This window comes from Pogona vitticeps, chromosome 2 (genome assembly GCF_051106095.1).
Source record: "Pogona vitticeps strain Pit_001003342236 chromosome 2, PviZW2.1, whole genome shotgun sequence".
Lineage (NCBI taxonomy): Eukaryota > Metazoa > Chordata > Lepidosauria > Squamata > Agamidae > Pogona > Pogona vitticeps.
The window spans coordinates 67,369,234-67,386,411 of NC_135784.1; the positions used below are offsets into that span (position 1 = coordinate 67,369,234).

Below are 17,178 nucleotides of genomic sequence, written 5' to 3' on the forward strand. Positions count from 1 at the left end.
GGTACCTTGTATTTGCATGTTTCCCACCTATTAGTTCTGATCTTCAAATACCCTATCATAGTTTCTGGAATTTAAAGTGTCCCAGCAATTCTTTTGTTCCTTTCCAATGCTAGTACAGTACTTCATAATGCAAAGTACTATTACAAAGTATTATACATAGAACAGACGTTGAGGGATCAGTTGTGATTATCCTGAGATATCTGTTGTGACTAGCATTTGACAGATTCTTTGCCAATGAGCTGCAACATCTCCTGTAGCATTCATTCTTTGCAACAGCACACTGTCCAGATCTCTGAAATCAACTGGGCGCAGTGACAAGCATTCAATGCAACCAATTTTCAGTGTCTCAGAAGGGCAAGAAATGCTACCTACTTAGCTCATTATCATTATGATATTATTATCCGGTTGTGGAAGAAGTATTTGTTGATGTTTTTCTTTCATTCTGTTTCCAGTATCAATCAATCAATCAATCAATCAATCAATCAATCAATCAATCAATCAATCAGTTTACTAGCAATGGGAACTATATATTTAGACTTGTTGGAAAAGGGCAAGCAAAACATTCTCAGCCCGGCTCATCTCAGTGGATATTCACATAGCCTGGCACTCTGCCTACCCACCTTCACAGCATTCACCAGAGGTCAGAGAAGAACAGGAAGGATTGGGGGTAGTTGAGATAGAAGAAGTAAAGCATGTTTAACTTAGAAAAAGAGAAAGATTAAGGCATGGACAATAATTTTGAAATATGTGAAAGCACAAAGACATGGAAGGGTTGTTGTTTACAGTTGTCTGGGGCCACAGAGGAACAGACACAGTAATGTCAAGTTGTAAGTTTCTTAACTGGAGGACTGGAGAGGCAATTAAAACAAGACTTCCAGGAAATCTGTGGAATCTTCTGTCCCAGGGGATTTAAAGTAAAGGCCAAATGAGTATTTATCAGAGATCCTTTAAGACACAATAATCCTACTACTGCAGAAAACTGGGCTAGCTAATGGTTGACCTCTGTTCTATTAGCATGGTCATAGTCCAAGATTCATTTCATATGCAGGGAAGAATCTAAACAGAGTCGCATGGCTCTCATCCTTCCTGGAGTGGATGCCACCCAGGTTGCACCATAGGCTGTTTTTCTCATTCCTTTCACTGGAACTACAACTTGCCATGTGATGAGGGCAAAAGCAAAGGGTTAATGGTACACACATCAGAAAAAAAGCAATCAATTATACATATGGACCCCCCTTCCCCCCCCCCTCTATGTTTTCTTTAATATTTAGGTCATGGTCAAGAAAAGTCATGCAAGGAGGCTCACCTGAATCTCATGCAGTCTTCCTATTCAGCAATATAATGCTGGCTCTCCATTTAATAAAAAGTGCAATTCTCATGAGAATTATTAGCATCCCATTCAAATGCAAGTCTTGAAAACAGGGCTAGGAACCTTTGTTCTTCTGAATGTTGTCAAAAGCCAGTTCCCATCAGCCTTGGCCAACATGGCGGATGGAAAGGTAGAATAGGAATAGAAGTCCATGTAGAACTGGAGGGGGCACAGGCACTGCTCTTATGGCATACACTGTTTGCTTAATGCCTGTTCTACTGTAGACAACACAGTGGCCGAGAAACAGTGCCTGAGAATTGGTGTATCATATTTATATATTCTCAGCCACCTTCAGAAGTGCTTCATCTAAACCAAGCTGTAGATTCAAAATATGAGATTATTGAAAACTATAGGCCTTTTCTTGATTGGAATGAAAAGTCTGTTCAATTTGGAGGTACTATACTACTTCTCTGCTCCATTTGTTTGACTTTAACTCTCCAAGGACTTATCATATGTTTCTAAAACCAAGGAACATCATTAGTTATAATTTTTCTTGTGCCTAGATTCCTACCAGTGTTGGCATAAGGTTTGGTTAACTTGCTACACCTAACTGATGAGGTGCTGGGATGCCTCTTAGTTGTAGTGCCTGGTCATGTGCCTCACTGTAGAACCAAGGTGTGCCCTGATACTTTGCCAAGTTGGCAGCAATTAGTAAAGTTGCACAATTTTTTTTATGAGCAATAAGACTGCAGGCAATTTGCTTTTATTGCTGTGTACACTGTCCTGCATTCTTCTTATTTTGTGAGCTGAATTTTGTTGTTGACAACAATGATGATGATGTACATGATCTTCTAATGAACTCTGCTGGATCCTGAATTTGCAAATCACTTAATGTGTGCTTAGAAAGGTTAGAGTAAAAATTGAGATTAAGATTTAGCAGGAATGTGTGCGTGTGTGCATGCGCTTTTAAACAAAACAAGAGCTAATTTTTTTTCCTGAAAAACAAAAGAGAGACGTGCAGACCAAGGCTATAATTTAAGATTTTAATCCAGAAATTCTTAGATTATGGTTGGCACTGAATACTAGTTATTTTGGATTAGACAGTCATGCCAGCTGGCAGCAAGAAACTTCCATGCAATACCATTTCTAAGCCATACTCAATGAAATGCAAACCATTAACTATGCCACTTAAAAGGAGAGCTGGTGGCTGGTGGCTATAAATGTCAATTTTCACAGAGGAAAAACATGGAAATGGTGGATATAAAGTCTAGCAAGGACTCCCTAGCAGTAATACATGTGAGAATACTAGGATTCCCATCACCATCATATCCTTTCATTACAAATAGCATAGAATACTATTCTAGAACTAGTACCAATATTATGATTGTATCTCTAGATGTAGCTTTCATAAATGAAGCTAGGAGAGGACATCTTTCCCTCCTCTCTCCCTCCTGAAGCCCAGAATATCCGCTAATAACCTTATGTGGCAGGTGGGACATCCTTAGGCAGCTTTTGGCACCAGGGGAGAATAGATGAAAATCCGATGCAATCATGAGCATCATGTTGGGTTTATGTTCTAATTTACTAGCTCAACACTGAAGACCAAGTGACTAGATGGAATCCATTAAGACAAATAATAGCACTGAAGGAAATTACACATATGCACACACAAGATTTCCACCCACACAGTTTAATAGACTCTCTAGGACAACATTTGGTTTCCAACTCTTGATATCCAAAAGGCATATAAAAGCCCTCAGAGTCCCATTCTCTTTTGTTTTTGAGTCAAATGCCTTTGATACAGCAGGATTGTACAGCTCAGGTATCCTTAGTTTCACTTTGGCCCTGTTCTCATGTTACTTTTTATGAGATAAAGTCACTCCGTAGGACAGCTGGAATTTACCACATACGGAAGAACTCAAGCATTCAGTCAGTTTCTCTCACCTGGTAAATACCACCTCTCACAATGTGAAGAGGCAATTGTCTGCAATAGTCACCACCTGGACCTTGCCATATGAAACAGAGAATCTGGACTCCATTTTGCTTTTGTTGGAGCCAAACTGTCGAAGCTCAACAAAAGTAGGTTTGTCTACAACACAGTTGGTCCAAATGACATGGAAAATGAGGAACACATCTTTATGTGCCTATGAAGACTGCATAAACAATACCTTTATTCATATAAAACTGGCTACACTGAAGTAGATTAGAAGAGTGACATGCACTTGATTCTTACCATGGTAAAGCCTCTTGATTTAGTATTTCATTTGCATACTGAAGACCTTATCATTCAGGACTATGTAAAACTGACAGCTGCTCATAATTATATCTCCTTAGAGTGGAAATAATTTAAGACATCTGCCATTATTTCAACATTACCAGACTTAAATTCGGTGAGCATGTTTCTACCTAGCATTAACACTGAAAGAATCAAAGGAAACTGCAAGCATTACTACAATATTTCTTGCATTTCATTTGTATGTGCAACTGGTTTTCCCAGCAAAGCCTTCAAACTGTTAATTATCTTTTTAATATATGTAATTTAGGATTGCTAATTAGATAGCAATTTAATGCCCTCACAGGGATTCAGATGCTTTTTTCTTTTTTAGCATGTAAACTCCAACAGGAATAATTGTTGACATTCAAGTGATTGAACTCCTCAGTTATTTAAATGAACACAAGGCATTTACACTGCTCACATCATTTAAATATTCTGCTGTCAGCTACAGCTGTAGAGTTTTATGGAGTCTCTGAATAAGCAAGGGTAAGTGTAGGTTATCTTAGTTTCCAGGCAGGACTCCCCAGAGAGAAATGAGATTTGCTGCTTATGAAAGGCTAACACTGCTTAAGTGGGGCATTAATGTTTCCTCTGAGACCTGGATTTCTCTGTTTTTCTATATTAGAAGAAACAAATTTTCCCAGAATTTATAGCTATGAAAGCCTTAATACTGGTTTGGCAATCTTTAAATACATTGGATCTTTTTCTGCTATGTACAATACACTGTGGCAGTTAACAATTAATTTAAACTCAGCAACTTTGTCTGAAAGCAAAACTGCCAGGGTGTATAAGGAAAGGCATATAACATATACATGGCTCACATGAACACGTGCGCATGTGCACACACAGAAATCCAGTTTCTCTAAAATGGACCCTTCCTGATACATTGGACTACAACTCCCAACATCCCCAGACAATACATTCATGGGGGGGGGGGGCTGATATATACAAACAAACTGTTTCTCAATTATGAAAAATAAATTATGTAAAAGTAGGTGCCAGCTTGAATGGTTATGATTCAATTGATTTTTATTGAAGTTTTTAATAACAGAAACTATCATTGTCACAATATCTGAAATGATAAAAAGAAATGTGTATTATTTATTATGTATCGTATATAAACTTTAGTTTGCCTCCAAGAAAATTAAGCATTTATTTAAACTAAACTATCCGATAATGTTTCTGGCGATTTGACAAGAGAGTACTGTCACGAAATAAATATGAGGTCATGTGGCAGATTGTGTCTATGAATAACAAGGAAGACTCAGCCTTCCATCCTTCCGAGGTCGGTAAAATGAGTACCCAGCTTGCTGGGGGGGCAATGTGTAGCCTTTATAATTAAAATTGTAAACCGCCCGGAGAGTGCTTGTAGCGCTATGGGGCGGTATATAAATCCAATAAATAAATAAATAAATAAATAAACAGAGCTACCCAGTGCATCTCTGCTCAGAAACAAACAGCACTGGGATTTACTTGCAAATAAGTAAATACAGGACTTTAGTCTTAAAATGGCATAAGTATGATGGAAGGTCCAGGATGAGTAAAATACATTTCTCACTTTTTAGCTTCATGCCATTAAACACCTTTCTAAATGTTATGGATTAAAATCAAACTTCAGATGTAAAACAATCCCTCCCCTACCCCAAATGCAAAAATAAACCCCATCTACAAATAAACTAAGGCTGGACTGGAGGAATCCCAAACTGGAATTAAGATTGCTGGAAGAAATATCAACCTCAGATATGCAGACGATACCACTCTGATGGCAGAAAGCGAGGAGGAATTAAAGAACCTCTTAATGAGGGTGAAAATGGTCTGAAACTCAACATCAAAAAAACTAAGATCACGGCCACTAGCCCCATCACCTCCTGGCAAATAGAAGGGGAAGATAAGGAGGCAGTGACAGATTTCACTTTCTTGGGCTCCATGATCACTGCAGATGGTGATAGCAGCCATGAAAATAAAAGACACCTGCTTCTGGGGAGGAAAGTGATGACAAACCTAGACAGTATCTTAAAAAGCAGAGACATCACCTTGCCGACAAAGGTGTGTATAGTCAAAGCTATGGTTTTTCCAGTAGCGATGTATGGAAGTGGTAGCTGGACCATAAAGAAGGCTGACCGCCGAAGAATGAATGCTTTTGAATTGTGGTGCTGGAGGAGACTCTTGAGAGTCCCCTGGACTGCAAAGAGAACAAACCTATCAATTCTAAAGGAAATCAAGCCTGAGTGCTCACTGGAAGGACAGATCCTGAAGCTGAGGCTCCAATACTTTGGCCATCTCATGAGAAGAGAAATCTCCCTGGAAAAGACCCTGATGTTTAGAAAGTGTGATGGCAAGAGGAGAAGGGAACGCAGAGGACAAGATGGTTGGACAGTGTCACCGAAACTACCAACATGAATTTGACCCAACTCCAGGAGGCAGTGGAAGACAGGAGGGCCTGGCATCCTCTGTTCCATGGGGTCACGAAGAGTCGGACACGACTTAATGACTAAACAACAATAAATAGATAGTGGACGAACATAAAGCATCCCATGTTTTACATGGCATATACAATACATGATTGATTTAATGCCAAAATTCCTGAATGGCCAAAGTATAAGAGAGTGAGGGGCATTGGTGGCTGGTACGTGTTGTAGTTGGTCAGGTGGAAGGCACAGTAGGCCAGAGGTAGAGTTAAACTGGGGTAATAGATAAAGACAAAGGTAAAAGTAGACATTCATACATCCATTCATACTCCTTACCATTCTCTCTCTCTCTCTCTCTCTCTCTCTCTCTCTCTCTCTGTGTGTGTGTGTGTGTGTGTGTGTGTGTGAGAGAGAGAGAGAGAGAGAGAGAGAGAGAGAGAGAGAGAGAGAGAGAGAGATTTTATTCTGGGCAAAGTTTGTTTTGTTGCTCTTCAGCTGAGTTACAAGGTAGATGGGGTGAGGTGAGTGCTTGGCTCTGTGTATGTATGCTTTCCTGCCTCTGTGGGTGGGTGTGCTTTGTGTGTCCGTGCACAATGTCTCAGCCAATCATTATTAAAATATATATATTTTTTAGAAACCTTGAGATTTGCTTTTTCTCACTCTCCCAAAAATAAAATGCTAATTTATAGAATGGTTTTGAAACTAATTACTTTTGAGGTGGGGGTGCAGCTCCCTGCCATCAACTCCAACACTGCCACAATGCTCTAGAATAGCACTAAGCAGCATGTATTGTGGAGGAAGCCAAATAGTGTTTATATGGAATAGTGTTTAGATGGACAACACAGAGCAAAAAATTGATACTTCCTTAGGGGGAAAAGGAACACAGTGGGGCTATAGCCACTTTTGATGGCGAGTTTCTCCTCACAAACTGTTTGAAAATTTCTCCTTCCCCAGACCTTCCTCAAAGCTTCTGTCCCCTCAATTTCCCTTCTCACAGATGGGGTGGAGAAGTCTGAAGGCCATTTGGGCACAGATGGCGTGACAAAAGATGTAAGAGTAAGATACAGTGGTACCTAGATAGATGTTTGTGAAGGCAAGAAGAGAAGGGGACGACAGAGGATGAGATGGTTGGACAGTGTTATCGACGAAACAACGACGAAATAGATGTTAGATACGTGTTGTTGAGCTGTTTGGAAACACTGCCCATAACATGACAGATGTACACATATAGGAATGTGCCCACAAAATCCATCATAAACATATTTATTTTTCAAAGGTGTCTTCTCCCATAGCCAGTATTTATTTTATTAAAAGTTTGTTTGTTTGTTTATTAAATAAATAAATAAATAAATAAATAAATAAATAAATAAATAAATAAATAAATAAATAAAAGTTGGTTGGACAAGATTTCTTTTTTAAAAATGGGGACAAATGTCTTTGGAATTATATGAAAGAATAAATGATACTCACAAAATACGCAGTAAAACTGTGAGTTAACAAAGGTTGGACATGAACTTCAGAGGAAGAAAGAGAAATTGTAAAAAAATTAAGAGACCTCCCCTCCCCCCACTGATGATGCAGAGGGCTGCACAATAGAGTCTTCAGTGTAGAGATGGGCATGAACTGCCAGTTCAGAGGTTCTTGCTGGTTTATTTTTCTGTTGAACAGCTGTTCCCAGCCATGCCTTCTCCAAAAGGCATCCACTCCAAGGCAGCGCCCAGAGGAGGTGGGGCAGGAAAGCATAGGTTCTGCCTTGAAGTGGGCACTTGCCCACTTCAGAGGAGGCGAGGTTGGAAAGAGGTAAAACCTGTTTGGCCGACCCCCCTCCCCAACCCCCCCCCACATAAAAACAAAAACAACCTGGCGCTGTCACCTCAAGAGTTGTAAACAAAATCCATCAGATTCAGATCCTTGCCATGTACACTGTTCTTTTTTAAAGATTAAGAAATGGATGAAGATCCATTGCACTTAATCACTAAAGCACTTTTTTTTGTCCTAGCCAATTTAACAAAAGGGACAAAAGGTGGAGGAGTCCCATGTCAATTTTTCCCAGTGAATCGAAATGCCAAGGAGCAGAAGTGACGTAATCAGTTTATCAGCAGCTTGGCCCCATTCAGGGCAATACTGGAACAATAAGTGGATTTAGGAAAAACAAGACATGTACATTAAACTGTAGCGCTGCTGCTAACCCTAATACATTAGAATTCTCAAGGGGTCGGAAAAAGCAAGTTAAAAAAAAAACTTGGTTGATGTGTTTATCAACCTGGAAGAACCAATCGTCCTGCAAAGAAACACTGAATCAAAAAATTAAGACATGTTTTTCTTCAAAGCATGTAAAATTATTTTTTGAAACTTTGTTTATTAGTTTATAAAGATGTCTCATTGGCTTTAATGTTTCAGCATTTCTGCATAACAGAACTCTGTTTACTTATTAGTAGGATATATATAGCATTTTTTAAAAAAATTAAAATCAATAAAACATTTTTCCATAAAATGGAAAACCTGGTATAAGGGGGTCACCTTGAGCACCCCGAGAAAGCCATCTTGCCCTGCCCCACCAACCCAGGGGCAAATCTCCCGGGCCCCTAGCTGTTTGGGATGCACTGGCCCAGGTGAATAAAGGGCAACTGCTTGATGCAGGACAGGTGAAGGAGGGTGTGGCGGCAGGAAGAAGAAGGTTGGATTTGCAGGGCCCAGGGTCATTATCCTCCCCACATCTTCATGTTGGATGAAGATGTGGGGAGAGGCAGTCTAGCAATGGGACTTCTGCGACTCTGCAGAAGTACAAATGGGCATAGAGGACAAGAGGAACTACCTCTTCCCACCCAGGCCATTTGGCTGTGGAAGGGACTGGGGATCTGAGGATTCAGCAACACAGACCTCAGCTGATCCAGCACTACCCCAACCTTGGCGTCCACGCTGCTCAATTGGAGCAGCAGCACCTACTGCAACCCAGCTGTTCCCATCACCATTTCTTTACCAGCTCTCCCTAAAAGGATTGCATTCTAGATTGGGACTCACACTTCCCACTTGCTTCTCTGGACTTGGACGTTCAGGGACTCTGCTGAAGTTAGCTGGGGCCTCACCCAGACAGACTATGTCCAGGGGATTATGTTGGAAACTCAGTTCCCTGGGAATGTGGGGGAACAAGCAGTTGGGGCTGACTCACTTCCTTTGATAAAAGCTATTGTGAGTGACAAAGCCAAGCTGGAAACCATGGAATTATGGTTTTGGGACTCCTCTGCCACTGGATCTCCAGGGGTGGGGAGCTCAGTGGGCCACCTGGGGTTTTATTTCTTGAATTGCAGTATATTTCAAGGTAGGTACCTCCATTTACTGGAGAGAATCAAATCCTGTGACTGAATTTCAGCATCTTTTTCTAGCCTATAGTTTTACAACAGTGTGCCAACATCATGTTCCTAAAGTAAATTTTCTCTAATCCATGAAGATACACAATCCAACAGTGATGCCAGAAACAAAACAAAAACACAACAACTCTGAGGCTCTCTTCTGAAATGTAACATTAAATAGCTTATTGTAAAATGACAGATAATTAACCTGGAACATATTACCTCATGCTTGCCCCCCCCCAAAACTCATTTATATGGGAAAAGAGCAAGAATGCATGCCTCTTGGCTTCTGGACAATAAAATATGTGAGGTATATTTTTATAGTCACTGGGCTGAATGCAGACCATCCCTTGAAATCCAGTGAAGCATTCCATAAGAAGCACTGGGGACTTGATATTTACTGAACCTTCTCACGCACGCACCCACCAGCAGCCATCCTCAAAGGACAGAACAATCCTTCAGAGCAGCTTTTGCAAGGACCCAGAAAAGCATCAAGGGAATCAGCAGAGGTCTTCACTTTCATCCAACAGGATATTACTGCGGTTAGAACTCTGCCTACAAGTAAGTAATCCAGAACCAAGCCACTAGCATTGCTCTTGTTTTAAAATTCTAATATTAAAACACTAAACTATTTTACTCAGAAGCAAGTCCAATTGATTTTACTTCCAACTATAAGAGCCATTTCATCTGTCCCCAGAAAGATTATGACCATACACACCAGAAAGACCACTGTTAATGACTGTCAATGACCCATGACAATGGGTGGAGAAGGACTGCAGAAGTGGGATTATCTCTCACCCCCAGTCCTTTTTCCTTCTAACGAGCCTATTCAGATCAGGGGGAAGTGAAACCAACATGGAGGATATATCAGGGATCTCCTACCAACTCTCCTCAGACGGAAGAAACTACAGTGGTGCCTCGCCATTTAGCTATGTGAAAACATAAAAACCCATTGGAACACATTAAACATCGTTTAATGCGTTCCAATGGGCCCTAAACTTACAGTTCAGCGAAGTTTCCTCCATAGTGGCAGCCATTTTCACGCCCTCGGTAAGCGAGGGGAGGGCATGAAAACGCTGCGCGCAGCCATTTTAGAACCGCCGAACATCTGATCCGCGGGCATCGCAAAGCGAAGATTGGTAAGCGAAACGCTTACCGATCGTCGCTATGCGAGTTTTGCCCATTGGAACGATTGGTATGCCTCCGCATTAGCGATCCCGAAAAGGGGATCGCTATGCGGATTCGTCGTTGTATGGGGCGCTTGTTAAGCGAGGATTAGTGAGATGTTTCAATCTAACAAGAAATAAGTCCAGCTGCCATTACTCAACTTCCAGATAACTATAAGAGAGTTTTTATGTGTCCGTTTATGACACCACATCCCATCTACACTTCTAGAGCAATATTTAAAAATGGAATATATTCTGCATTTTCCTCCATTTTGAAGGAAGACTCATATTTTACTGTCTCTCTAATTACACTTTCATTTGAGTTTGTCCTTACATAATCTGAGGAGAGAGGTTCATAAGAAGGGAAAACCTTCTTATGAATTATAATTTCCCCCCTCCTGCCATGAATGAATGTGTAAAATCTAGATTTTATCAATATAGTGTGATTTATGAGCTATATTGTTGACTAGGGCATCTTAGCAAAGTCAATGAGATGTCACTGACACAAGTGGCCTACATGTTGCACCCTGAGACAGATGAGTAAATTCACTGCTACATCTGAACCAACCTCCTTTTTATTTACAGCAGCATCTGTAGTAGCTGTTGTAGAACAACTACTCTTTTTTCAGATCAACATTCTTATGTGATATCTACTGTGAAAATATTCACTTAAATAACTCAGAAATACGCATTTCCAATGTGTGTTACCAGATTTGGCTATTAGGAGGAACCAGAGACTTTGCTATATATAGGATTTCTATATCTGAGCTTTCTGGCATCTGTGGGGGAGTGCTTGGAACTGATCACCCAGGGATTCTGAGGTACTGTTGTATACACAATTGGTTATGACTCAGAACTAGCAGCATTCACACAGTGCTAAACCTCATTAGCAGTAACGGTACCACTAAAATCAGTTTCAATTTAATTCCCATAAACAAGCTGAGAATCTATCACTGGGAAAAGTGCACTGATTTCAATAGCTATGAGAACTTTTAAAAATGGAAATAAAACAAAACATATTCCTCCTGGATCAGTTCTGGATGCAGGTTGTGAAAGGCCCTTAGGAAATATGTCCCCAGCAGACCTCATCACTGACGGGATTCTTTCCCTCTTTCCTTCCTTCTTCGCTGCTTATTTTCACAACCCTGGCCCTTATGTGCAGTCTATACACCTATCCAAAGGCTAAAGAGAAGTTAAGGAAAAAAAAAATCAGTAAATAAGTTGCTCAAGTTCCCAATTCTTGCCACTGTTTTCATGTAAACAAACAGGCTGCAACAGCAAAGAGGAGGAGGAGCATGGTGGGGGTCCCTGAAGGGATTCGGGCCTTGGAAGGGATCCAACATATTTACCCATTCTAGCCCTGATTCAGATCACCAATGTCTTTCTCTCATAATTGCTCAGGATTAAATTTCATTTGCTACAGTGGGAATCATTTCAAAACTGGTATGGAGCAGCCACAGTTCGACAGGAAAAAAACCCAGAAGGAGTTACCTTAGAGATAGGTGTTCCTTTAATCACAAACTTTCCCAATACTATGTAAACGGTCTGCCCCTAATTTTGTCCACATTTACAGTTTGTGCTGATAAGCTGAGGTTGATTTATTATAACTCTGAAAAGGTATGGTCTGTCTATAGTTTGCTTATGGAGTTTGTTCACTGTAGCTTCTAATCTCAGTGCCATACACCTCTGTAGAGTCATGTCTCTGTACATAGGTACACACTACTTTCCCAAGTTCAAGGCTGAAATCCTTTGGTATATTCTTTCATTTTACTAACATCCCACCTTTCTCCCAGTACACAGATACAAGATTTTAAAAAGACAATTATTAATATAAAATGTATACATATAAAATGTATGACTTGAGAACTTAATCCGTATTGGAAGGCGGTTCTCAAGTCAAAAAGTCTGTAAGTCAAGTCTCCATTGACCTACAGTGCATTGAAAACCGATTAATCCCGTAACAGGCCGTTTTTGTTCCATTTTGTTTTTTTTCTGGTCTGTAAGTCAATTCTCAGGCTGCAAGTCAAACCTAAATTTTGCGGCCAGAGAAGTCTGTAACTCAAAAAGTCTGTAAGTCAAGCCGTCTGTAAGTCAAGGGTCCACTGTAATGTTAAAAAGCACAATGACTAAAATCTACATAGTAGTAAATTGCAACTATAAGAGGTCCACCGAATCAATGGAACTTACAGATGATTTTTTAACTCACAAAATCCACACTGACCCAAAGGGTCTGCTTTAATTGTAACTCACTTCTGGATTTGGGCCAACATGTGGTCAAGCTATGGAACAAATATTTAAAACAATTTAAAAACACATTTCAAAAATCAAAAGGTATAACACCACTGATTAAAATATTCTTCCTTGACAGCCAGCTACTTACTAAAAGCCTGCCTGAAGGGAAGAGTCTTTGCCAGTTGGTGGAAGGACAGCAGGGGACGGGGGTGGGGGCGGGGGCGGGGGTGTCACCCTAGCCTCCCTCGGAAGAGATTGCAACCAGGAGGGAGCAGTCACCAAGAAGGCTCCTCATGTGTCCTCATGAGGTGCAAGGTGGTGAGGCCAAGAGTAAGAAAAAGGCTTCCTCGGAACATCTTAAAATCCACAGGACATGCAGTCTTTCAGGGAGCTTGCACTCAAGCTGTGTGAGGCTAAACCATAGGTCATAATAAAAACCAGTTGTGCATTTAAAAATCAGTAGGAAATAAAACCATTATAACAACAAATTGAACATTGTACTTCTGGATTTACACTAGCACAAGTATACTCCTTCTCTCTCACCTCCAATCTGCAGCTCTCTGCACCATCTAAACCTCTTATTTCCCAGGACTGCAGAGGATGCATGGAGGGATGCATGGTGGGGGGCAGTGTTATTCACTCCCTCCTAGTTCTGGTGACACAGCCAATCTTGTCAGTGGAGTAGAGACACTGAATCCAATATCCTAAGGTATGAATGTTAAATGTGTCTTAAGATGTGACAGAAGAACTGATAGAATAAACCCAGGAACTAATTTGAAGATGGAGAAATCTGGTGTATTCTGTGCTCAACAGTATATTTTGATCCACAACAGAAAAGAGAAGGCTTCCCTCGAACGTCTTAAAACCTGGGAAACTCATATGGGGCGATGCAGAAGCAGTTCAGTCACAGAATCAATTGCAAGAGAATTTTTGGTCGGTTGGGATACTTCCAATCCTGTTGGATTTCCTACAGTGAAGACGGGAGAAAATCCCTGTGCATTTTGCAATATATGCATTTTCCGCCCAAGGCTGCTTCATTGGACCATGGAAACATTTCCTGTTAATATTTCCATACTAAAGCTAAACAGAGTTCTTTTTTTAAAAAAGTAGCAGAAAGTGAAACATATAGAGTTTCTGCTTCCTTGTTGCCATATATGCTTTAGTGCCAGTGGGGTTTTGTTTCTGCATTTTAATACTACAGTGTTTTACAGTAAAAAGAAACACATTCAATACAAGTCTTGACTTTCACTTTTTACATAAACACAGCATATTCAAAACATACATGATTTAAAGAGATATATGTAGTATCTGTTTTGAATAATGGCTCTGTCTACTCAGATTCCAGTGAAGGATCTGTGTCACTGGACAATTAGACTGAGCAGTATGATACTGCCATCTAATGTTCATCTCTACACAGTTCATCCACAGCATACCTAACGAGAAGGACAACAGGGATTCACTTGTGTCTTGACTCAACAGAGACATACCCCTCCAACCCTGGCTTTGTTTTCACCACAGAGTCTGGTGATACATATACCATGCCTAACATAATCTAAACTGTCTTCTCTTGAAGTCAACAATAGATTCGTTTTGCAGCATGTAGGCCTGATCAACAGCCTACTAAATAACTGATGAAAGATAAATAAACCAATATTGATGGAAGCATAATACATCATAGAAGGTCACAGAAATAAAGACTGTCAACAAAATAATCATGTTGCACTGTGAAATCAACAGACAAGTCAATCTGCTGCTGGAGACAAGACCTTCTCTTCAGCTATACTTTTCCAGTTTTTCTAACATCTCTTTCAAGGGAAACTGTTTCACAATATATTAGTAGCTTAGTTTTACCAGGGGGAAAACCCAACCTTCTACTAACAAGTCTCATCACCCACGACCATAGTCCAACAACATTTCAGAGGAAACCAGCTTGGTTAAAGAAACTCACATTAACCCACATTCATCAGAGGGGCTCAAACCAATATCAAGCAGCAAAATGCAAATCATGCTGCATGCTAGCTCTACACATAAAAATTATGACTGAATTGTTTGTTAGTCACTGAACTCATACTATCATTTTAAATTTAGACTCTTGGTTGCTCCCACAATATCCATGCTAATAAATTTAAAACAAAATAGTCTGCTTAGTCCCAGGATCTGAGGGCAATTTTGTGTCATATTTTATTTACATGAATGATGCCTTCTGGCCCACATGTATTTCAATTTACTGAAATAATGCAGTTCAAAACACTAAAAGGCTACTTCCCCCCTCCCTCTAATGGGGTTTTTGCATAATTAAGTTATTAGTGGTTAATGGCTGATCACTTATGTTCATCTAACTGAACCTGTTCTTCATCCCGAAGTTACTACTAACCTGCACAGCATACCCATTCAAATCAGGAAACACATGAATGAGCTACACACTTCATACATTGTGAAACAGTTTACATAAAGTGACACAAAGTGGATGCTGATCATTTTGGAGTTGTTTCTCTTGCTATGATAATATGATTCTGCACAAAAGGATCCAGATTTTAGAAATCTGAATCTTAAAACAAAATAAAATGAAACAGAAAAACCCAAACCCAAACCAAACCAAATGAATATAATGAAGTGAGCTTCTGGGCTCACACTTTTATTTATCTGTGGACTTACCATTGGAATGATTGTGTATGATAATGAGCCAGAGATGTGCAGTGATGTGAGGAAGGGAAACATATCCACTTTTTTCCATTAAAAAACTGCTGTCATGAATAAAAACAAGGAAGGGAAATTACATCATTTGCCAATCTGTCTCGCATCTTTTATCGTTGCTGGAATTCATTACATAATTCCCTCTTAAACAAAAGAGGGAGGCTTCACTTATAGCAAACCCACAGAAAAAGAAAGGATGAAGAAATGATACACTTCCCTTTGCTAGTTGTAAATCTTATACAATATGGTTACTTTATCACACAATAAAGAGTGCATTGTTTTGAATACTTCATTAGGCACAAGCTCATTTAACTCTATACTACTTAGTCATTGGCCAAAATACTGTTGTTTAGTGTAGTAAATAGCAGTAGAGTAGGACTATAGAATCAATGGGGATTTGGTGAATCAATGCTCCATATGTTTTAGTGATACAAACTGGCCTATTCCAACTGCAATTTACTATGCTAAGATACGTAAAAAGTAGAGCAAGCACATTTGAATAAATGGAACCTATGGTATCAAATCCCAATGGATTCAAAGGGCCGACTTTAGCATGCTTTACTATACTAAGCAACAGGACCATTCATTCATTTTTTGTACGTCTTCTTGTAAAGGGAATGAAAAGTATTATAAATTTTGTGAGAATCTGTCTCTCAGTCTATACTGTGTACATTATTGGTTAATACTATGTAGAATATATATGTATATATTGTTTAAATCCCAAATATACCACTGTGAAATGGTTTTCAAACTAGTTCTACAAAAGATCTTTCCTGTTTCAAATCCTTTTCGCTGCATCATTTAGAACATCTTTTAAATAAAACCTGTGACAATTTGGCTGCCTAGTGAAATGAGACGAACTGACATTACTTGATATCTGTCATGGAAATATGATGGTGTGTCCTTTGAGTAAAGGATTGATGATGATATCCTGCATGTACTGCACGCAATGCTCATTCAGAAACCTTATTAAATTATGCTGAAATACACTAAACATTTCTTCAGGATATTTTCTTTCTTCCAATGAGATCATAAACAAGCTTGGTTATCTGGTGATACAGTACTTAGATATTCATTAATTGATACACTTTAGGATCACACTAGAGATGGGCATGAACTGCTGGTTTGGTGTGGTTTATTTCCCAGCCGAACAGCTGATCTGGGGTTTAGTGACCCGCCTTCTTCCAATCAGTGCCCACTTGGTGTTAGTGCCCCACCCTGCCTTCTCTGGGTGTTGCTGCCAAGTAGGTGCCTGCTGGAAGGGGTGCCACTGAATTGTGGATCAGCTGTTTGGCCAGGAAACAAACCACACCAAACCACTAAACTGGAGGTTGATGCTCATCTATGGAGCACTCTCACATTTGTCTTCACAAATAAAGATATACCAATAAAATCCTTCGATGAACTCAGGTGAACAGCAGTGTAGAATCTCCTCCAGTCTTGTCATAGGAAATGTTTTTAAGCTTGTGTATTTAGTTTTCTTGCAAAAAGTGGACAGCTTTCATTAAAACTAGTGATAGAAACACAGGGGCATGTACTGTGGTGATAAGCAGATGGGATCCAAAAAGCCAAATAATCTGGTGTTTTTTTTTTTTTTTTTTTTTTTTTTGTATTGGAGCTCTGATCCTTGCAACTGGATTGGAGCACATCAGGAAGAGGAGGAGGATGACAATGGTGGCAGCAGTGATGGAGTTATGGCTTGATTTATATCCACTGCCTTCTTCATAGGAGCTGAGAGTGGCTA

The 17,178-nt window shown here is 39.8% G+C and overlaps 1 protein-coding gene across 5 annotated transcripts in view; it reads right to left on the bottom strand.

Annotated features, from left to right (window-relative positions):
• Positions 1–17,178, bottom strand: part of CACNA2D3 (calcium voltage-gated channel auxiliary subunit alpha2delta 3) — a 648,666-nt gene that overhangs the window by 131,059 nt on the left and 500,429 nt on the right. The window lies entirely within an intron of this gene.